The sequence below is a fragment of the Pleurodeles waltl genome, chromosome 3_1 (genome assembly GCF_031143425.1).
Source record: "Pleurodeles waltl isolate 20211129_DDA chromosome 3_1, aPleWal1.hap1.20221129, whole genome shotgun sequence".
NCBI classification, from domain to species: domain Eukaryota; kingdom Metazoa; phylum Chordata; class Amphibia; order Caudata; family Salamandridae; genus Pleurodeles; species Pleurodeles waltl.
The window spans coordinates 1988394722-1988416642 of NC_090440.1; the positions used below are offsets into that span (position 1 = coordinate 1988394722).

Below are 21921 nucleotides of genomic sequence, written 5' to 3' on the forward strand. Positions count from 1 at the left end.
AGCGTGATACTGATTGCTAGTGAATGAGAAACGACCTGGTAGGTTTGCAAGTATGGAAACAAAAGGTGTAGCAAGCAACCTACCTTTACATTTTGAAAAGTTGCACCACAGATCAAATGTATGGCAATGTCTTCAATCAGTCTCCCCAAACAAAGTAACTCTCACCCAGTTCACGTGTAAGACCCTTACAAGGCGATGGCATTCCGCAGGAACCACGGGTTACAACGGAACCTACCACTTTCAGATGAGCTCTGAATACCTGGACATCAAAGAAAGCCTTCACATCAGCAACACCTTGTCCTACCAGCCGCTTTGAACATATGCAGCTTTTCCAGGCCCCATGACTTTTAGGCATCTCTGTATTATAGAAGTATCCAAAACACTGTTTATTTTTCTTGTACAGAAGATTCCGTTCACCGGGGAGTGAATCCTTGTCGGGCCAATTTTGATCCTAGTATTCTTCAGAATAGGAACCGAACATTTCAGTGAATGTATCCGTCATCCAGCCCTTCCTCAAATGAAGAAAGGAACAGCCATCAACAAAAGACAGTTGTTTCATAAATACAACTCTGCCCTTCCTTTCCAGATCAGGGCTTTTCTGCAACAACTCTCTGACACTTACAAACACTGGGGCAGATTTACGAAATTTTGGCGCAGGGCAGCACAGCAAGTCACATTGCTGTGCCCTGTGTCAAAGAAAACGGGCAATAATGTGTTATATGTATGCAATACTGTCCTTTTCCACTGCGCTGGAGCCATTTTGACTGCCTAGAGCCAGCGCCGGCAACCTTGCACCATGGTGCAAGGTTGTCTGCGTTTTAGGCAAAATTGTTTTTGTGAAGGAAGAGGCACCTTCCTACACAAAAACAATCTTGGGAGGCTTTTCCCTTTTCCTATGCGTGCTGCAAAACGCAGCACACATAGAAAGGGGAAACAACAAAGAGAAATAAAGATATTTCTCCTCACTGACCCTCCCCTGGGGAGGGGTAAGGTGTTGGTGCATTCCCAGATTTACATGGCTCTGTAAATTTGGGGATGCGTCTAACAACATGGGTGTTGCGTTGGAACACACACTGCAAAGCCCTTGGATCGCCTCCCTAATGCAGAGTAAGCCAGCGCACCGCTTTACAATGCCTTGCCTTAATCACTATCTACGGGACTATTCAAAGCCACGCCAAGTGGCTTTGCGTGATCTCCTAGATATGGTTAAAAGGTCTGACCGCTGTTGCGTCACTAGAAGTCACGCAACTGCAGTGCAAGCCTCTCTTAAATATGCCCCACTAGTTCCAGTTTCTTTCTTCAGAAACTTTTTATAACGCTATGCCACTCTGTTCCAGTGGCACAGGAAGATGTCACAACAGCATTTTTGCTGCCATCTGGCTTAGCTCTCAGATGGTAAGTGATACAGACTTTAAAAACTGCTGCTGTGGTCTATGCCGCTAACTAAAGTATTGCTTCAGCACGACAGGCTCAAGTTGAAGGCGAAAAACAGTCCACATCCCCTCTTCCAGCAGGCTAGAGGGTACCACAATTTAGTCTTACTTTGTTTTTTGTTTTTATATTTACTTATCTATTTATTTCATTATTTTAAAAAAGGACATTGCTGGGAAGGCAGTCGGGCTACGCTCCTGGCTCCTATAAAGCCAAGATTAGGCAAAGTTTTGAAGCACTCAACTGGCCTGCCGCCAGAGCGGAACCTTCTCCAATTCACGCTCTGCCGCCAACCCACCCACCTCGTTTCCCCGGCATTGGGGCATGTTTGAACTCCAAAATGGCGGCCTCCGGGGTTCCACACATTGCAGCTTTACCATTTTCAAGGTACAGGGATTATTCTACTGTTTAAAAGCTGCTGGCATTCCGATTTTCTTCACGAGGCTATCAATCTTGCAGTGTTCTAATATAGCATACGAGAACATTATTAGGGGCCCAAAGGGATCATTAAACGTCTTCTGTTGAGAGTTATTGACAAAAGCGAGGGGACAGGGCATTTAACTAATGTGACAGCAGAGGAACGACGCCTATGCTGACAGCTCAACATTTCGTTCAATGAGGTAAGAATGCTTTAAATTAAACAGGAAAGCCAAAAAAACGACATTTGCTAGAATATTAGACCAGATGGCTTATTCCAACCATTATTTGATTGTTGCAACTTCACTGTCCCCAATGAATCTTAAAAAATTCCAATGTCCTAAGACATCTAGCCCTTGATGTACTAGAGGTTGTGCGAGCGTTCCTGGGAAGCTGAATGATTTTCTGCTGCGCCTACAGGCTTTTATGGTAAGTAATCAGATGCAATCCTTTACGCTTACGTTACTTTGTGCTATGCGAGTCCCCGTGCAACACCTTAGCAAATGCCCAAGACGGCGTTCTTTGTCCTCATCGGTCTAAGATCCTCAACAGCCTTATACATTTTAGGACCTGTGACCAGGGTGTTACTCTTGGTTTTAGTCTAAAAAGACTAACTAGCATTAGAAAGCCCCTTTTTCCCACGTCAATTCGACAGGGCGATAAGCCACTGAGCGGCACTAATTGTGTGGAAGATGTCTAAACTCTAAAAATAGATCAAACATAGAGGCCCAGATTTATGAAACGCTTGCGTTATCACAGCGTAAGGCAACACCAGGGCATCAGTGAGGTTTACTAAACCACGCAAGGCCACCTTGCGTGGCATTGCATGTCTTAATAAATCTAGAGTAACCCATGGCAGCGCAAGTCGCTGCCTTGCGTTACTGTTTGCCGGGAAGGCGTTCCATGGGTAGGGAGTGGGTGATCTTAGGCATCCACCCATGCTCTTTCATGCATTCCCAGATTTACTAAGAGTAGTAAACCTGGGAACGCGTACGCCTTCCCAACTGAGGAGCAACAAGGAGAAATATCTTTGTTTCTCTACGTTTTATCCTCAAGTTGTCCTGCTGAGTTGCGTAAAAGGTGAGTAAATCTTCCCCTTCCCCGGGTCCATTTGAAAAGACCCTCTTTACTTAAATGTACCAAATTACGATTAGAAAGACCGTTTGAAAAGCTCAGTTTATAAAAGAAAGCCCCCAAAAAGCTCAAAAGAGGTGATTGCAAATACAAGTCAAGTGAGAATCTGGCAACCATCAAATATCCAAGAAAAGAAGTTTAAAATGCTGTACTCTCTTAAACTGAAACAAGAAGCTAACCACTCAGTTTGTGTTTCCTTCCTCCAGTTCTTCGTAAAAGAAGAGAGGAACGTTCATCAATAGCAGACAGCAGCTGCACAAATGCAACACTGTCCACTGGCTTCGCGCTCAGAAGAAAACACTACAACTCTTCCTCGTGGTTAGCGAAGACCAGACACTTTCGAACACATTTCCTCAGTTAAAAACTATAGAAATGATCCCTGAAAGTATAGTCTTGCCTGAACCACTTCCAGCTCACACAGACAGAAAAAGTGGAAACCCTTCTTACCTACAGTAAGCACCTGTTGGGCATCAAGTCAAAAAACATATAAATATATAGATAAGACCACAAAATAGCATTCAGCAGATGCGCGTGCATTTCTGTGCAAGAAAGAGTTCTCCCTAGAACTCGGGTGACACAATGCTTTAAAAATTTGCATATCAGAAATCAGCCACCAATCAAATTCAGCCTGCCTTTTCCCGGCCCTGTCTCACACACAGACACACACACACACACAGGTTACCTGTTGGCTGCCCCTGAAACAGACAGAGGACTACAGTATGAAAGTTAAAGTTCAAACAGGTAAAGAAACGGCAGCCATACTTTCCTTTCCTGCTCTCGTTTACCGCAACAAACACATTTTAACTTGTTTAAAAAGTAAGAGAAACAGTTGGTAAACTCACAAAAAAGACAGTCTACCGTTACTTCCAGAGCTTTCGGCACTGCACTAAATGACAATTATTACCATTTCAAGATGGCTACGCATTATCAGACTGCACGAAGTGGGTGCATTTTACTGGAGATCGGACAGAATCACCAGAGCGCTTACTCTGTTCAAGTAAAGCAGCACACACTTGCCCTCTGAGTTCACATCATACTGTGCTGAAAGTGTAGGTGGTGAAAACACTGGGAATTATTCTTGTTCACAGCCTTCATTTTGAAGCTCGAGCCAAGACATGGATTTCTCTGGTAGTTTCATCCTCAGATATCTTGGTGAGATGTTCAACTTCCTGACGCAAATCGATTTACATGTTAAGAGGCAGAGCATTAATTAGCACTCATTTGGACTACTGCAATGCCTTACACAAGGGAAAATGGGGAAAACTTGAAACAAAACGGCAGGTTCCACAGGATTTTGCAGGAAGACAGTTTTCAATCAGAATATTTGGTTCAGATTATGACCTTTCAATGTGCCGAAAGCGTGATACTGATTGCTAGTGAATGAGAAACGACCTGGTAGGTTTGCAAGTATGGAAACAAAAGGTGTAGCAAGCAACCTACCTTTACATTTTGAAAAGTTGCACCACAGATCAAATGTATGGCAATGTCTTCAATCAGTCTCCCCAAACAAAGTAACTCTCCCCCAGTTCACGTGTAAGACCCTTACAAGGCGATGGCATTCCGCAGGAACCACGGGTTACAACGGAACCTACCACTTTCAGATGAGCTCTGAATACCTGGACATCAAAGAAAGCCTTCACATCAGCAACACCTTGTCCTACCAGCCGCTTTGAACATATGCAGCTTTTCCAGGCCCCATGACTTTTAGGCATCTCTGTATTATAGAAGTATCCAAAACACGGTTTATTTTTCTTGTACAGAAGATTCCGTTCACCGGGGAGTGAATCCTTGTCGGGACAATTTTGATCCTAGTATTCTTCAGAATAGGAACCGAACATTTCAGTGAATGTATCCGTCATCCAGCCCTTCCTCAAATGAAGAAAGGAACAGCCATCAACAAAAGACAGTTGTTTCATAAATACAACTCTGCCCTTCCTTTCCAGATCAGGGCTTTTCTGCAACAACTCTCTGACACTTACAAACACTGGGGCAGATTTACGACATTTTGGCGCAGGGCAGCACAGCAAGTCACATTGCTGTGCCCTGTGTCAAAGAAAACGGGCAATAATGTGTTATATGTATGCAATACTGTCCTTTTCCACTGCGCTGGAGCCATTTTGACTGCCTAGAGCCAGCGCCGGCAACCTTGCACCATGGTGCAAGGTTGTCTGCGTTGTAGGCAAAATTGTTTTTGTGAAGGAAGAGGCACCTTCCTACACAAAAACAATCTTGGGAGGCTTTTCCCTTTTCCTATGCGTGCTGCAAAACGCAGCACACATAGAAAGGGGAAACAACAAAGAGAAATAAAGATATTTCTCCTCACTGACCCTCCCCTGGGGAGGGGTAAGGTGTTGGTGCATTCCCAGATTTACATGGCTCTGTAAATTTGGGGATGCGTCTAACAACATGGGTGTTGCGTTGGAACACACACTGCAAAGCCCTTGGATCGCCTCCCTAATGCAGAGTAAGCCAGCGCACCGCTTTACAATGCCTTGCCTTAATCACTATCTACGGGACTATTCAAAGCCACGCCAAGTGGCTTTGCGTGATCTCCTAGATATGGTTAAAAGGTCTGACCGCTGTTGCGTCACTAGAAGTCACGCAACTGCAGTGCAAGCCTCTCTTAAATATGCCCCACTAGTTCCAGTTTCTTTCTTCAGAAACTTTTTATAACGCTATGCCACTCTGTTCCAGTGGCACAGGAAGATGTCACAACAGCATTTTTGCTGCCATCTGGCTTAGCTCTCAGATGGTAAGTGATACAGACTTTAAAAACTGCTGCTGTGGTCTATGCCGCTAACTAAAGTATTGCTTCAGCACGACAGGCTCAAGTTGAAGGCGAAAAACAGTCCACATCCCCTCTTCCAGCAGGCTAGAGGGTACCACAATTTAGTCTTACTTTGTTTTTTGTTTTTATATTTACTTATCTATTTATTTCATTATTTTAAAAAAGGACATTGCTGGGAAGGCAGTCGGGCTACGCTCCTGGCTCCTATAAAGCCAAGATTAGGCAAAGTTTTGAAGCACTCAACTGGCCTGCCGCCAGAGCGGAACCTTCTCCAATTCACGCTCTGCCGCCAACCCACCCACCTCGTTTCCCCGGCATTGGGGCATGTTTGAACTCCAAAATGGCGGCCTCCGGGGTTCCACACATTGCAGCTTTACCATTTTCAAGGTACAGGGATTATTCTACTGTTTAAAAGCTGCTGGCATTCCGATTTTCTTCATGAGGCTATCAATCTTGCAGTGTTCTAATATAGCATACGAGAACATTATTAGGGGCCCAAAGGGATCATTAAACGTCTTCTGTTGAGAGTTATTGACAAAAGCGAGGGGACAGGGCATTTAACTAATGTGACAGCAGAGGAACGACGCCTATGCTGACAGCTCAACATTTCGTTCAATGAGGTAAGAATGCTTTAAATTAAACAGGAAAGCCAAAAAAACGACATTTGCTAGAATATTAGACCAGATGGCTTATTCCAACCATTATTTGATTGTTGCAACTTCACTGTCCCCAATGAATCTTAAAAAATTCCAATGTCCTAAGACATCTAGCCCTTGATGTACTAGAGGTTGTGCGAGCGTTCCTGGGAAGCTGAATGATTTTCTGCTGCGCCTACAGGCTTTTATGGTAAGTAATCAGATGCAATCCTTTACGCTTACGTTACTTTGTGCTATGCGAGTCCCCGTGCAACACCTTAGCAAATGCCCAAGACGGCGTTCTTTGTCCTCATCGGTCTAAGATCCTCAACAGCCTTATACATTTTAGGACCTGTGACCAGGGTGTTACTCTTGGTTTTAGTCTAAAAAGACTAACTAGCATTAGAAAGCCCCTTTTTCCCACGTCAATTCGACAGGGCGATAAGCCACTGAGCGGCACTAATTGTGTGGAAGATGTCTAAACTCTAAAAATAGATCAAACATAGAGGCCCAGATTTATGAAACGCTTGCGTTATCACAGCGTAAGGCAACACCAGGGCATCAGTGAGGTTTACTAAACCACGCAAGGCCACCTTGCGTGGCATTGCATGTCTTAATAAATCTAGAGTAACCCATGGCAGCGCAAGTCGCTGCCTTGCGTTACTGTTTGCCGGGAAGGCGTTCCATGGGTAGGGAGTGGGTGATCTTAGGCATCCACCCATGCTCTTTCATGCATTCCCAGATTTACTAAGAGTAGTAAACCTGGGAACGCGTACGCCTTCCCAACTGAGGAGCAACAAGGAGAAATATCTTTGTTTCTCTACGTTTTATCCTCAAGTTGTCCTGCTGAGTTGCGTAAAAGGTGAGTAAATCTTCCCCTTCCCCGGGTCCATTTGAAAAGACCCTCTTTACCTAAATGTACCAAATTACGATTAGAAAGACCGTTTGAAAAGCTCAGTTTATAAAAGAAAGCCCCCAAAAAGCTCAAAAGAGGTGATTGCAAATACAAGTCAAGTGAGAATCTGGCAACCATCAAATATCCAAGAAAAGAAGTTTAAAATGCTGTACTCTCTTAAACTGAAACAAGAAGCTAACCACTCAGTTTGTGTTTCCTTCCTCCAGTTCTCCGTAAAAGAAGAGAGGAACGTTCATGAATAGCAGACAGCAGCTGCACAAATGCAACACTGTCCACTGGCTTCGCGCTCAGAAGAAAACACTACAACTCTTCCTCGTGGTTAGCGAAGACCAGACACTTTCGAACACATTTCCTCAGTTAAAAACTATAGAAATGATCCCTGAAAGTATAGTCTTGCCTGAACCACTTCCAGCTCACACAGACAGAAAAAGTGGAAACCCTTCTTACCTACAGTAAGCACCTGTTGGGCATCAAGTCAAAAAACATATAAATATATAGATAAGACCACAAAATAGCATTCAGCAGATGCGCGTGCATTTCTGTGCAAGAAAGAGTTCTCCCTAGAACTCGGGTGACACAATGCTTTAAAAATTTGCATATCAGAAATCAGCCACCAATCAAATTCAGCCTGCCTTTTCCCGGCCCTGTCTCACACACAGACACACACACACACACAGGTTACCTGTTGGCTGCTCCTGAAACAGACAGAGGACTACAGTATGAAAGTTAAAGTTCAAACAGGTAAAGAAACGGCAGCCATACTTTCCTTTCCTGCTCTCGTTTACCGCAACAAACACATTTTAACTTGTTTAAAAAGTAAGAGAAACAGTTGGTAAACTCACAAAAAAGACAGTCTACCGTTACTTCCAGAGCTTTCGGCACTGCACTAAATGACAATTATTACCATTTCAAGATGGCTACGCATTATCAGACTGCACGAAGTGGGTGAATTTTACTGGAGATCGGACAGAATCACCAGAGCGCTTACTCTGTTCAAGTAAAGCAGCACACACTTGCCCTCTGAGTTCACATCATACTGTGCTGAAAGTGTAGGTGGTGAAAACACTGGGAATTATTCTTGTTCACAGCCTTCATTTTGAAGCTCAAGCCAAGACATGGATTTCTCTGGTAGTTTCATCCTCAGATATCTTGGTGAGATGTTCAACTTCCTGACGCAAATCGATTTACATGTTAAGAGGCAGAGCATTAATTAGCACTCATTTGGACTACTGCAATGCCTTACACAAGGGAAAATGGGGAAAACTTGAAACAAAACGGCAGGTTCCACAGGATTTTGCAGGAAGACAGTTTTCAATCAGAATATTTGGTTCAGATTATGACCTTTCAATGTGCCGAAAGCGTGATACTGATTGCTAGTGAATGAGAAACGACCTGGTAGGTTTGCAAGTATGGAAACAAAAGGTGTAGCAAGCAACCTACCTTTACATTTTGAAAAGTTGCACCACAGATCAAATGTATGGCAATGTCTTCAATCAGTCTCCCCAAACAAAGTAACTCTCCCCCAGTTCACGTGTAAGACCCTTACAAGGCGATGGCATTCCGCAGGAACCACGGGTTACAACGGAACCTACCACTTTCAGATGAGCTCTGAATACCTGACATCAAAGAAAGCCTTCACATCAGCAACACCTTGTCCTACCAGCCGCTTTGAACATATGCAGCTTTTCCAGGCCCCATGACTTTTAGGCATCTCTGTATTATAGAAGTATCCAAAACACGGTTTATTTTTCTTGTACAGAAGATTCCGTTCACCGGGGAGTGAATCCTTGTCGGGACAATTTTGATCCTAGTATTCTTCAGAATAGGAACCGAACATTTCAGTGAATGTATCCGTCATCCAGCCCTTCCTCAAATGAAGAAAGGAACAGCCATCAACAAAAGACAGTTGTTTCATAAATACAACTCTGCCCTTCCTTTCCAGATCAGGGCTTTTCTGCAACAACTCTCTGACACTTACAAACACTGGGGCAGATTTACGATATTTGGCGCAGGGCAGCACAGCAAGTCACATTGCTGTGCCCTGTGTCAAAGAAAACGGGCAATAATGTGTTATATGTATGCAATACTGTCCTTTTCCACTGCGCTGGAGCCATTTTGACTGCCTAGAGCCAGCGCCGGCAACCTTGCACCATGGTGCAAGGTTGTCTGCGTTGTAGGCAAAATTGTTTTTGTGAAGGAAGAGGCACCTTCCTACACAAAAACAATCTTGGGAGGCTTTTCCCTTTTCCTATGCGTGCTGCAAAACGCAGCACACATAGAAAGGGGAAACAACAAAGAGAAATAAAGATATTTCTCCTCACTGACCCTCCCCTGGGGAGGGGTAAGGTGTTGGTGCATTCCCAGATTTACATGGCTCTGTAAATTTGGGGATGCGTCTAACAATATGGGTGTTGCGTTGGAACACACACTGCAAAGCCCTTGGATCGCCTCCCTAATGCAGAGTAAGCCAGCGCACCGCTTTACAATGCCTTGCCTTAATCACTATCTACGGGACTATTCAAAGCCACGCCAAGTGGCTTTGCGTGATCTCCTAGATATGGTTAAAAGGTCTGACCGCTGTTGCGTCACTAGAAGTCACGCAACTGCAGTGCAAGCCTCTCTTAAATATGCCCCACTAGTTCCAGTTTCTTTCTTCAGAAACTTTTTATAACGCTATGCCACTCTGTTCCAGTGGCACAGGAAGATGTCACAACAGCATTTTTGCTGCCATCTGGCTTAGCTCTCAGATGGTAAGTGATACAGACTTTAAAAACTGCTGCTGTGGTCTATGCCGCTAACTAAAGTATTGCTTCAGCACGACAGGCTCAAGTTGAAGGCGAAAAACAGTCCACATCCCCTCTTCCAGCAGGCTAGAGGGTACCACAATTTAGTCTTACTTTGTTTTTTGTTTTTATATTTACTTATCTATTTATTTCATTATTTTAAAAAAGGACATTGCTGGGAAGGCAGTCGGGCTACGCTCCTGGCTCCTATAAAGCCAAGATTAGGCAAAGTTTTGAAGCACTCAACTGGCCTGCCGCCAGAGCGGAACCTTCTCCAATTCACGCTCTGCCGCCAACCCACCCACCTCGTTTCCCCGGCATTGGGGCATGTTTGAACTCCAAAATGGCGGCCTCCGGGGTTCCACACATTGCAGCTTTACCATTTTCAAGGTACAGGGATTATTCTACTGTTTAAAAGCTGCTGGCATTCCGATTTTCTTCATGAGGCTATCAATCTTGCAGTGTTCTAATATAGCATACGAGAACATTATTAGGGGCCCAAAGGGATCATTAAACGTCTTCTGTTGAGAGTTATTGACAAAAGCGAGGGGACAGGGCATTTAACTAATGTGACAGCAGAGGAACGACGCCTATGCTGACAGCTCAACATTTCGTTCAATGAGGTAAGAATGCTTTAAATTAAACAGGAAAGCCAAAAAAACGACATTTGCTAGAATATTAGACCAGATGGCTTATTCCAACCATTATTTGATTGTTGCAACTTCACTGTCCCCAATGAATCTTAAAAAATTCCAATGTCCTAAGACATCTAGCCCTTGATGTACTAGAGGTTGTGCGAGCGTTCCTGGGAAGCTGAATGATTTTCTGCTGCGCCTACAGGCTTTTATGGTAAGTAATCAGATGCAATCCTTTACGCTTACGTTACTTTGTGCTATGCGAGTCCCCGTGCAACACCTTAGCAAATGCCCAAGACGGCGTTCTTTGTCCTCATCGGTCTAAGATCCTCAACAGCCTTATACATTTTAGGACCTGTGACCAGGGTGTTACTCTTGGTTTTAGTCTAAAAAGACTAACTAGCATTAGAAAGCCCCTTTTTCCCACGTCAATTCGACAGGGCGATAAGCCACTGAGCGGCACTAATTGTGTGGAAGATGTCTAAACTCTAAAAATAGATCAAACATAGAGGCCCAGATTTATGAAACGCTTGCGTTATCACAGCGTAAGGCAACACCAGGGCATCAGTGAGGTTTACTAAACCACGCAAGGCCACCTTGCGTGGCATTGCATGTCTTAATAAATCTAGAGTAACCCATGGCAGCGCAAGTCGCTGCCTTGCGTTACTGTTTGCCGGGAAGGCGTTCCATGGGTAGGGAGTGGGTGATCTTAGGCATCCACCCATGCTCTTTCATGCATTCCCAGATTTACTAAGAGTAGTAAACCTGGGAACGCGTACGCCTTCCCAACTGAGGAGCAACAAGGAGAAATATCTTTGTTTCTCTACGTTTTATCCTCAAGTTGTCCTGCTGAGTTGCGTAAAAGGTGAGTAAATCTTCCCCTTCCCCAGGTCCATTTGAAAAGACCCTCTTTACTTAAATGTACCAAATTACGATTAGAAAGACCGTTTGAAAAGCTCAGTTTATAAAAGAAAGCCCCCAAAAAGCTCAAAAGAGGTGATTGCAAATACAAGTCAAGTGAGAATCTGGCAACCATCAAATATCCAAGAAAAGAAGTTTAAAATGCTGTACTCTCTTAAACTGAAACAAGAAGCTAACCACTCAGTTTGTGTTTCCTTCCTCCAGTTCTTCGTAAAAGAAGAGAGGAACGTTCATCAATAGCAGACAGCAGCTGCACAAATGCAACACTGCCCACTGGCTTCGCGCTCAGAAGAAAACACTACAACTCTTCCTCGTGGTTAGCGAAGACCAGACACTTTCGAACACATTTCCTCAGTTAAAAACTATAGAAATGATCCCTGAAAGTATAGTCTTGCCTGAACCACTTCCAGCTCACACAGACAGAAAAAGTGGAAACCCTTCTTACCTACAGTAAGCACCTGTTGGGCATCAAGTCAAAAAACATATAAATATATAGATAAGACCACAAAATAGCATTCAGCAGATGCGCGTGCATTTCTGTGCAAGAAAGAGTTCTCCCTAGAACTCGGGTGACACAATGCTTTAAAAATTTGCATATCAGAAATCAGCCACCAATCAAATTCAGCCTGCCTTTTCCCGGCCCTGTCTCACACACAGACACACACACACACACAGGTTACCTGTTGGCTGCTCCTGAAACAGACAGAGGACTACAGTATGAAAGTTAAAGTTCAAACAGGTAAAGAAACGGCAGCCATACTTTCCTTTCCTGCTCTCGTTTACCGCAACAAACACATTTTAACTTGTTTAAAAAGTAAGAGAAACAGTTGGTAAACTCACAAAAAAGACAGTCTACCGTTACTTCCAGAGCTTTCGGCACTGCACTAAATGACAATTATTACCATTTCAAGATGGCTACGCATTATCAGACTGCACGAAGTGGGTGAATTTTACTGGAGATCGGACAGAATCACCAGAGCGCTTACTCTGTTCAAGTAAAGCAGCACACACTTGCCCTCTGAGTTCACATCATACTGTGCTGAAAGTGTAGGTGGTGAAAACACTGGGAATTATTCTTGTTCACAGCCTTCATTTTGAAGCTCAAGCCAAGACATGGATTTCTCTGGTAGTGTCATCCTCAGATATCTTGGTGAGATGTTCAACTTCCTGACGCAAATCGATTTACATGTTAAGAGGCAGAGCATTAATTAGCACTCATTTGGACTACTGCAATGCCTTACACAAGGGAAAATGGGGAAAACTTGAAACAAAACGGCAGGTTCCACAGGATTTTGCAGGAAGACAGTTTTCAATCAGAATATTTGGTTCAGATTATGACCTTTCAATGTGCCGAAAGCGTGATACTGATTGCTAGTGAATGAGAAACGACCTGGTAGGTTTGCAAGTATGGAAACAAAAGGTGTAGCAAGCAACCTACCTTTACATTTTGAAAAGTTGCACCACAGATCAAATGTATGGCAATGTCTTCAATCAGTCTCCCCAAACAAAGTAACTCTCCCCCAGTTCACGTGTAAGACCCTTACAAGGCGATGGCATTCCGCAGGAACCACGGGTTACAACGGAACCTACCACTTTCAGATGAGCTCTGAATACCTGGACATCAAAGAAAGCCTTCACATCAGCAACACCTTGTCCTACCAGCCGCTTTGAACATATGCAGCTTTTCCAGGCCCCATGACTTTTAGGCATCTCTGTATTATAGAAGTATCCAAAACACGGTTTATTTTTCTTGTACAGAAGATTCCGTTCACCGGGGAGTGAATCCTTGTCGGGACAATTTTGATCCTAGTATTCTTCAGAATAGGAACCGAACATTTCAGTGAATGTATCCGTCATCCAGCCCTTCCTCAAATGAAGAAAGGAACAGCCATCAACAAAAGACAGTTGTTTCATAAATACAACTCTGCCCTTCCTTTCCAGATCAGGGCTTTTCTGCAACAACTCTCTGACACTTACAAACACTGGGGCAGATTTACGACATTTTGGCGCAGGGCAGCACAGCAAGTCACATTGCTGTGCCCTGTGTCAAAGAAAACGGGCAATAATGTGTTATATGTATGCAATACTGTCCTTTTCCACTGCGCTGGAGCCATTTTGACTGCCTAGAGCCAGCGCCGGCAACCTTGCACCATGGTGCAAGGTTGTCTGCGTTGTAGGCAAAATTGTTTTTGTGAAGGAAGAGGCACCTTCCTACACAAAAACAATCTTGGGAGGCTTTTCCCTTTTCCTATGCGTGCTGCAAAACGCAGCACACATAGAAAGGGGAAACAACAAAGAGAAATAAAGATATTTCTCCTCACTGACCCTCCCCTGGGGAGGGGTAAGGTGTTGGTGCATTCCCAGATTTACATGGCTCTGTAAATTTGGGGATGCGTCTAACAACATGGGTGTTGCGTTGGAACACACACTGCAAAGCCCTTGGATCGCCTCCCTAATGCAGAGTAAGCCAGCGCACCGCTTTACAATGCCTTGCCTTAATCACTATCTACGGGACTATTCAAAGCCACGCCAAGTGGCTTTGCGTGATCTCCTAGATATGGTTAAAAGGTCTGACCGCTGTTGCGTCACTAGAAGTCACGCAACTGCAGTGCAAGCCTCTCTTAAATATGCCCCACTAGTTCCAGTTTCTTTCTTCAGAAACTTTTTATAACGCTATGCCACTCTGTTCCAGTGGCACAGGAAGATGTCACAACAGCATTTTTGCTGCCATCTGGCTTAGCTCTCAGATGGTAAGTGATACAGACTTTAAAAACTGCTGCTGTGGTCTATGCCGCTAACTAAAGTATTGCTTCAGCACGACAGGCTCAAGTTGAAGGCGAAAAACAGTCCACATCCCCTCTTCCAGCAGGCTAGAGGGTACCACAATTTAGTCTTACTTTGTTTTTTGTTTTTATATTTACTTATCTATTTATTTCATTATTTTAAAAAAGGACATTGCTGGGAAGGCAGTCGGGCTACGCTCCTGGCTCCTATAAAGCCAAGATTAGGCAAAGTTTTGAAGCACTCAACTGGCCTGCCGCCAGAGCGGAACCTTCTCCAATTCACGCTCTGCCGCCAACCCACCCACCTCGTTTCCCCGGCATTGGGGCATGTTTGAACTCCAAAATGGCGGCCTCCGGGGTTCCACACATTGCAGCTTTACCATTTTCAAGGTACAGGGATTATTCTACTGTTTAAAAGCTGCTGGCATTCCGATTTTCTTCATGAGGCTATCAATCTTGCAGTGTTCTAATATAGCATACGAGAACATTATTAGGGGCCCAAAGGGATCATTAAACGTCTTCTGTTGAGAGTTATTGACAAAAGCGAGGGGACAGGGCATTTAACTAATGTGACAGCAGAGGAACGACGCCTATGCTGACAGCTCAACATTTCGTTCAATGAGGTAAGAATGCTTTAAATTAAACAGGAAAGCCAAAAAAACGACATTTGCTAGAATATTAGACCAGATGGCTTATTCCAACCATTATTTGATTGTTGCAACTTCACTGTCCCCAATGAATCTTAAAAAATTCCAATGTCCTAAGACATCTAGCCCTTGATGTACTAGAGGTTGTGCGAGCGTTCCTGGGAAGCTGAATGATTTTCTGCTGCGCCTACAGGCTTTTATGGTAAGTAATCAGATGCAATCCTTTACGCTTACGTTACTTTGTGCTATGCGAGTCCCCGTGCAACACCTTAGCAAATGCCCAAGACGGCGTTCTTTGTCCTCATCGGTCTAAGATCCTCAACAGCCTTATACATTTTAGGACCTGTGACCAGGGTGTTACTCTTGGTTTTAGTCTAAAAAGACTAACTAGCATTAGAAAGCCCCTTTTTCCCACGTCAATTCGACAGGGCGATAAGCCACTGAGCGGCACTAATTGTGTGGAAGATGTCTAAACTCTAAAAATAGATCAAACATAGAGGCCCAGATTTATGAAACGCTTGCGTTATCACAGCGTAAGGCAACACCAGGGCATCAGTGAGGTTTACTAAACCACGCAAGGCCACCTTGCGTGGCATTGCATGTCTTAATAAATCTAGAGTAACCCATGGCAGCGCAAGTCGCTGCCTTGCGTTACTGTTTGCCGGGAAGGCGTTCCATGGGTAGGGAGTGGGTGATCTTAGGCATCCACCCATGCTCTTTCATGCATTCCCAGATTTACTAAGAGTAGTAAACCTGGGAACGCGTACGCCTTCCCAACTGAGGAGCAACAAGGAGAAATATCTTTGTTTCTCTACGTTTTATCCTCAAGTTGTCCTGCTGAGTTGCGTAAAAGGTGAGTAAATCTTCCCCTTCCCCGGGTCCATTTGAAAAGACCCTCTTTACTTAAATGTACCAAATTACGATTAGAAAGACCGTTTGAAAAGCTCAGTTTATAAAAGAAAGCCCCCAAAAAGCTCAAAAGAGGTGATTGCAAATACAAGTCAAGTGAGAATCTGGCAACCATCAAATATCCAAGAAAAGAAGTTTAAAATGCTGTACTCTCTTAAACTGAAACAAGAAGCTAACCACTCAGTTTGTGTTTCCTTCCTCCAGTTCTTCGTAAAAGAAGAGAGGAACGTTCATCAATAGCAGACAGCAGCTGCACAAATGCAACACTGTCCACTGGCTTCGCGCTCTCGTGGTTAGCGAAGACCAGACACTTTCGAACACATTTCCTCAGTTAAAAACTATAGAAATGATCCCTGAAAGTATAGTCTTGCCTGAACCACTTCCAGCTCACACAGACAGAAAAAGTGGAAACCCTTCTTACCTACAGTAAGCACCTGTTGGGCATCAAGTCAAAAAACATATAAATATATAGATAAGACCACAAAATAGCATTCAGCAGATGCGCGTGCATTTCTGTGCAAGAAAGAGTTCTCCCTAGAACTCGGGTGACACAATGCTTTAAAAATTTGCATATCAGAAATCAGCCACCAATCAAATTCAGCCTGCCTTTTCCCGGCCCTGTCTCACACACAGACACACACACACACACACAGGTTACCTGTTGGCTGCTCCTGAAACAGACAGAGGACTACAGTATGAAAGTTAAAGTTCAAACAGGTAAAGAAACGGCAGCCATACTTTCCTTTCCTGCTCTCGTTTACCGCAACAAACACATTTTAACTTGTTTAAAAAGTAAGAGAAACAGTTGGTAAACTCACAAAAAAGACAGTCTACCGTTACTTCCAGAGCTTTCGGCACTGCACTAAATGACAATTATTACCATTTCAAGATGGCTACGCATTATCAGACTGCACGAAGTGGGTGAATTTTACTGGAGATCGGACAGAATCACCAGAGCGCTTACTCTGTTCAAGTAAAGCAGCACACACTTGCCCTCTGAGTTCACATCATACTGTGCTGAAAGTGTAGGTGGTGAAAACACTGGGAATTATTCTTGTTCACAGCCTTCATTTTGAAGCTCGAGCCAAGACATGGATTTCTCTGGTAGTGTCATCCTCAGATATCTTGGTGAGATGTTCAACTTCCTGACGCAAATCGATTTACATGTTAAGAGGCAGAGCATTAATTAGCACTCATTTGGACTACTGCAATGCCTTACACAAGGGAAAATGGGGAAAACTTGAAACAAAACGGCAGGTTCCACAGGATTTTGCAGGAAGACAGTTTTCAATCAGAATATTTGGTTCAGATTATGACCTTTCAATGTGCCGAAAGCGTGATACTGATTGCTAGTGAATGAGAAACGACCTGGTAGGTTTGCAAGTATGGAAACAAAAGGTGTAGCAAGCAACCTACCTTTACATTTTGAAAAGTTGCACCACAGATCAAATGTATGGCAATGTCTTCAATCAGTCTCCCCAAACAAAGTAACTCTCACCCAGTTCACGTGTAAGACCCTTACAAGGCGATGGCATTCCGCAGGAACCACGGGTTACAACGGAACCTACCACTTTCAGATGAGCTCTGAATACCTGGACATCAAAGAAAGCCTTCACATCAGCAACACCTTGTCCTACCAGCCGCTTTGAACATATGCAGCTTTTCCAGGCCCCATGACTTTTAGGCATCTCTGTATTATAGAAGTATCCAAAACACGGTTTATTTTTCTTGTACAGAAGATTCCGTTCACCGGGGAGTGAATCCTTGTCGGGCCAATTTTGATCCTAGTATTCTTCAGAATAGGAACCGAACATTTCAGTGAATGTATCCGTCATCCAGCCCTTCCTCAAATGAAGAAAGGAACAGCCATCAACAAAAGACAGTTGTTTCATAAATACAACTCTGCCCTTCCTTTCCAGATCAGGGCTTTTCTGCAACAACTCTCTGACACTTACAAACACTGGGGCAGATTTACGAAATTTTGGCGCAGGGCAGCACAGCAAGTCACATTGCTGTGCCCTGTGTCAAAGAAAACGGGCAATAATGTGTTATATGTATGCAATACTGTCCTTTTCCACTGCGCTGGAGCCATTTTGACTGCCTAGAGCCAGCGCCGGCAACCTTGCACCATGGTGCAAGGTTGTCTGCGTTGTAGGCAAAATTGTTTTTGTGAAGGAAGAGGCACCTTCCTACACAAAAACAATCTTGGGAGGCTTTTCCCTTTTCCTATGCGTGCTGCAAAACGCAGCACACATAGAAAGGGGAAACAACAAAGAGAAATAAAGATATTTCTCCTCACTGACCCTCCCCTGGGGAGGGGTAAGGTGTTGGTGCATTCCCAGATTTACATGGCTCTGTAAATTTGGGGATGCGTCTAACAACATGGGTGTTGCGTTGGAACACACACTGCAAAGCCCTTGGATCGCCTCCCTAATGCAGAGTAAGCCAGCGCACCGCTTTACAATGCCTTGCCTTAATCACTATCTACGGGACTATTCAAAGCCACGCCAAGTGGCTTTGCGTGATCTCCTAGATATGGTTAAAAGGTCTGACCGCTGTTGCGTCACTAGAAGTCACGCAACTGCAGTGCAAGCCTCTCTTAAATATGCCCCACTAGTTCCAGTTTCTTTCTTCAGAAACTTTTTATAACGCTATGCCACTCTGTTCCAGTGGCACAGGAAGATGTCACAACAGCATTTTTGCTGCCATCTGGCTTAGCTCTCAGATGGTAAGTGATACAGACTTTAAAAACTGCTGCTGTGGTCTATGCCGCTAACTAAAGTATTGCTTCAGCACGACAGGCTCAAGTTGAAGGCGAAAAACAGTCCACATCCCCTCTTCCAGCAGGCTAGAGGGTACCACAATTTAGTCTTACTTTGTTTTTTGTTTTTATATTTACTTATCTATTTATTTCATTATTTTAAAAAAGGACATTGCTGGGAAGGCAGTCGGGCTACGCTCCTGGCTCCTATAAAGCCAAGATTAGGCAAAGTTTTGAAGCACTCAACTGGCCTGCCGCCAGAGCGGAACCTTCTCCAATTCACGCTCTGCCGCCAACCCACCCACCTCGTTTCCCCGGCATTGGGGCATGTTTGAACTCCAAAATGGCGGCCTCCGGGGTTCCACACATTGCAGCTTTACCATTTTCAAGGTACAGGGATTATTCTACTGTTTAAAAGCTGCTGGCATTCCGATTTTCTTCATGAGGCTATCAATCTTGCAGTGTTCTAATATAGCATACGAGAACATTATTAGGGGCCCAAAGGGATCATTAAACGTCTTCTGTTGAGAGTTATTGACAAAAGCGAGGGGACAGGGCATTTAACTAATGTGACAGCAGAGGAACGACGCCTATGCTGACAGCTCAACATTTCGTTCAATGAGGTAAGAATGCTTTAAATTAAACAGGAAAGCCAAAAAAACGACATTTGCTAGAATATTAGACCAGATGGCTTATTCCAACCATTATTTGATTGTTGCAACTTCACTGTCCCCAATGAATCTTAAAAAATTCCAATGTCCTAAGACATCTAGCCCTTGATGTACTAGAGGTTGTGCGAGCGTTCCTGGGAAGCTGAATGATTTTCTGCTGCGCCTACAGGCTTTTATGGTAAGTAATCAGATGCAATCCTTTACGCTTACGTTACTTTGTGCTATGCGAGTCCCCGTGCAACACCTTAGCAAATGCCCAAGACGGCGTTCTTTGTCCTCATCGGTCTAAGATCCTCAACAGCCTTATACATTTTAGGACCTGTGACCAGGGTGTTACTCTTGGTTTTAGTCTAAAAAGACTAACTAGCATTAGAAAGCCCCTTTTTCCCACGTCAATTCGACAGGGCGATAAGCCACTGAGCGGCACTAATTGTGTGGAAGATGTCTAAACTCTAAAAATAGATCAAACATAGAGGCCCAGATTTATGAAACGCTTGCGTTATCACAGCGTAAGGCAACACCAGGGCATCAGTGAGGTTTACTAAACCACGCAAGGCCACCTTGCGTGGCATTGCATGTCTTAATAAATCTAGAGTAACCCATGGCAGCGCAAGTCGCTGCCTTGCGTTACTGTTTGCCGGGAAGGCGTTCCATGGGTAGGGAGTGGGTGATCTTAGGCATCCACCCATGCTCTTTCATGCATTCCCAGATTTACTAAGAGTAGTAAACCTGGGAACGCGTACGCCTTCCCAACTGAGGAGCAACAAGGAGAAATATCTTTGTTTCTCTACGTTTTATCCTCAAGTTGTCCTGCTGAGTTGCGTAAAAGGTGAGTAAATCTTCCCCTTCCCCGGGTCCATTTGAAAAGACCCTCTTTACCTAAATGTACCAAATTACGATTAGAAAGACCGTTTGAAAAGCTCAGTTTATAAAAGAAAGCCCCCAAAAAGCTCAAAAGAGGTGATTGCAAATACAAGTCAAGTGAGAATCTGGCAACCATCAAATATCCAAGAAAAGAAGTTTAAAATGCTGTACTCTCTTAAACTGAAACAAGAAGCTAACCACTCAGTTTGTGTTTCCTTCCTCCAGTTCTCCGTAAAAGAAGAGAGGAACGTTCATGAATAGCAGACAGCAGCTGCACAAATGCAACACTGTCCACTGGCTTCACGCTCAGAAGAAAACACTACAACTCTTCCTCGTGGTTAGCGAAGACCAGACACTTTCGAACACATTTCCTCAGTTAAAAACTATAGAAATGATCCCTGAAAGTATAGTCTTGCCTGAACCACTTCCAGCTCACACAGACAGAAAAAGTGGAAACCCTTCTTACCTACAGTAAGCACCTGTTGGGCATCAAGTCAAAAAACATATAAATATATAGATAAGACCACAAAATAGCATTCAGCAGATGCGCGTGCATTTCTGTGCAAGAAAGAGTTCTCCCTAGAACTCGGGTGACACAATGCTTTAAAAATTTGAATATCAGAAATCAGCCACCAATCAAATTCAGCCTGCCTTTTCCCGGCCCTGTCTCACACACAGACACACACACACACACACAGGTTACCTGTTGGCTGCTCCTGAAACAGACAGAGGACTACAGTATGAAAGTTAAAGTTCAAACAGGTAAAGAAACGGCAGCCATACTTTCCTTTCCTGCTCTCGTTTACCGCAACAAACACATTTTAACTTGTTTAAAAAGTAAGAGAAACAGTTGGTAAACTCACAAAAAAGACAGTCTACCGTTACTTCCAGAGCTTTCGGCACTGCACTAAATGACAATTATTACCATTTCAAGATGGCTACGCATTATCAGACTGCACGAAGTGGGTGCATTTTACTGGAGATCGGACAGAATCACCAGAGCGCTTACTCTGTTCAAGTAAAGCAGCACACACTTGCCCTCTGAGTTCACATCATACTGTGCTGAAAGTGTAGGTGGTGAAAACACTGGGAATTATTCTTGTTCACAGCCTTCATTTTGAAGCTCGAGCCAAGACATGGATTTCTCTGGTAGTTTCATCCTCAGATATCTTGGTGAGATGTTCAACTTCCTGACACAAATCGATTTACATGTTAAGAGGCAGAGCATTAATTAGCACTCATTTGGACTACTGCAATGCCTTACACAAGGGAAAATGGGGAAAACTTGAAACAAAACGGCAGGTTCCACAGGATTTTGCAGGAAGACAGTTTTCAATCAGAATATTTGGTTCAGATTATGACCTTTCAATGTGCCGAAAGCGTGATACTGATTGCTAGTGAATGAGAAACGACCTGGTAGGTTTGCAAGTATGGAAACAAAAGGTGTAGCAAGCAACCTACCTTTACATTTTGAAAAGTTGCACCACAGATCAAATGTATGGCAATGTCTTCAATCAGTCTCCCCAAACAAAGTAACTCTCCCCCAGTTCACGTGTAAGACCCTTACAAGGCGATGGCATTCCGCAGGAACCACGGGTTACAACGGAACCTACCACTTTCAGATGA

At 43.9% G+C, this 21921-nt stretch overlaps 4 non-coding genes and 1 pseudogene across 4 annotated transcripts; all 5 read right to left on the reverse strand.

The window, feature by feature from the left end:
* Window positions 1-3159: 3159 nt before the first annotated feature.
* LOC138286069 (small nucleolar RNA U3) lies at window positions 3160-3377 on the reverse strand. Its single transcript, XR_011201764.1, has one exon. It is a non-coding gene; the product is annotated as a small nucleolar RNA U3 (small nucleolar RNA).
* A 4121-nt stretch (window positions 3378-7498) lies between these two features.
* LOC138286166 (small nucleolar RNA U3) lies at window positions 7499-7716 on the reverse strand. Its single transcript, XR_011201857.1, has one exon. It is a non-coding gene; the product is annotated as a small nucleolar RNA U3 (small nucleolar RNA).
* A 4119-nt stretch (window positions 7717-11835) lies between these two features.
* LOC138286128 (small nucleolar RNA U3) lies at window positions 11836-12053 on the reverse strand. The gene has a single exon (XR_011201822.1). It is a non-coding gene; the product is annotated as a small nucleolar RNA U3 (small nucleolar RNA).
* Window positions 12054-16174: 4121 nt separating this feature from the next.
* Window positions 16175-16368, reverse strand: LOC138286197 (small nucleolar RNA U3; annotated as a pseudogene).
* A 4123-nt stretch (window positions 16369-20491) lies between these two features.
* LOC138286145 (small nucleolar RNA U3) lies at window positions 20492-20709 on the reverse strand. Its single transcript, XR_011201838.1, has one exon. It is a non-coding gene; the product is annotated as a small nucleolar RNA U3 (small nucleolar RNA).
* Between the last annotated feature and the right edge of the window lie 1212 nt (window positions 20710-21921).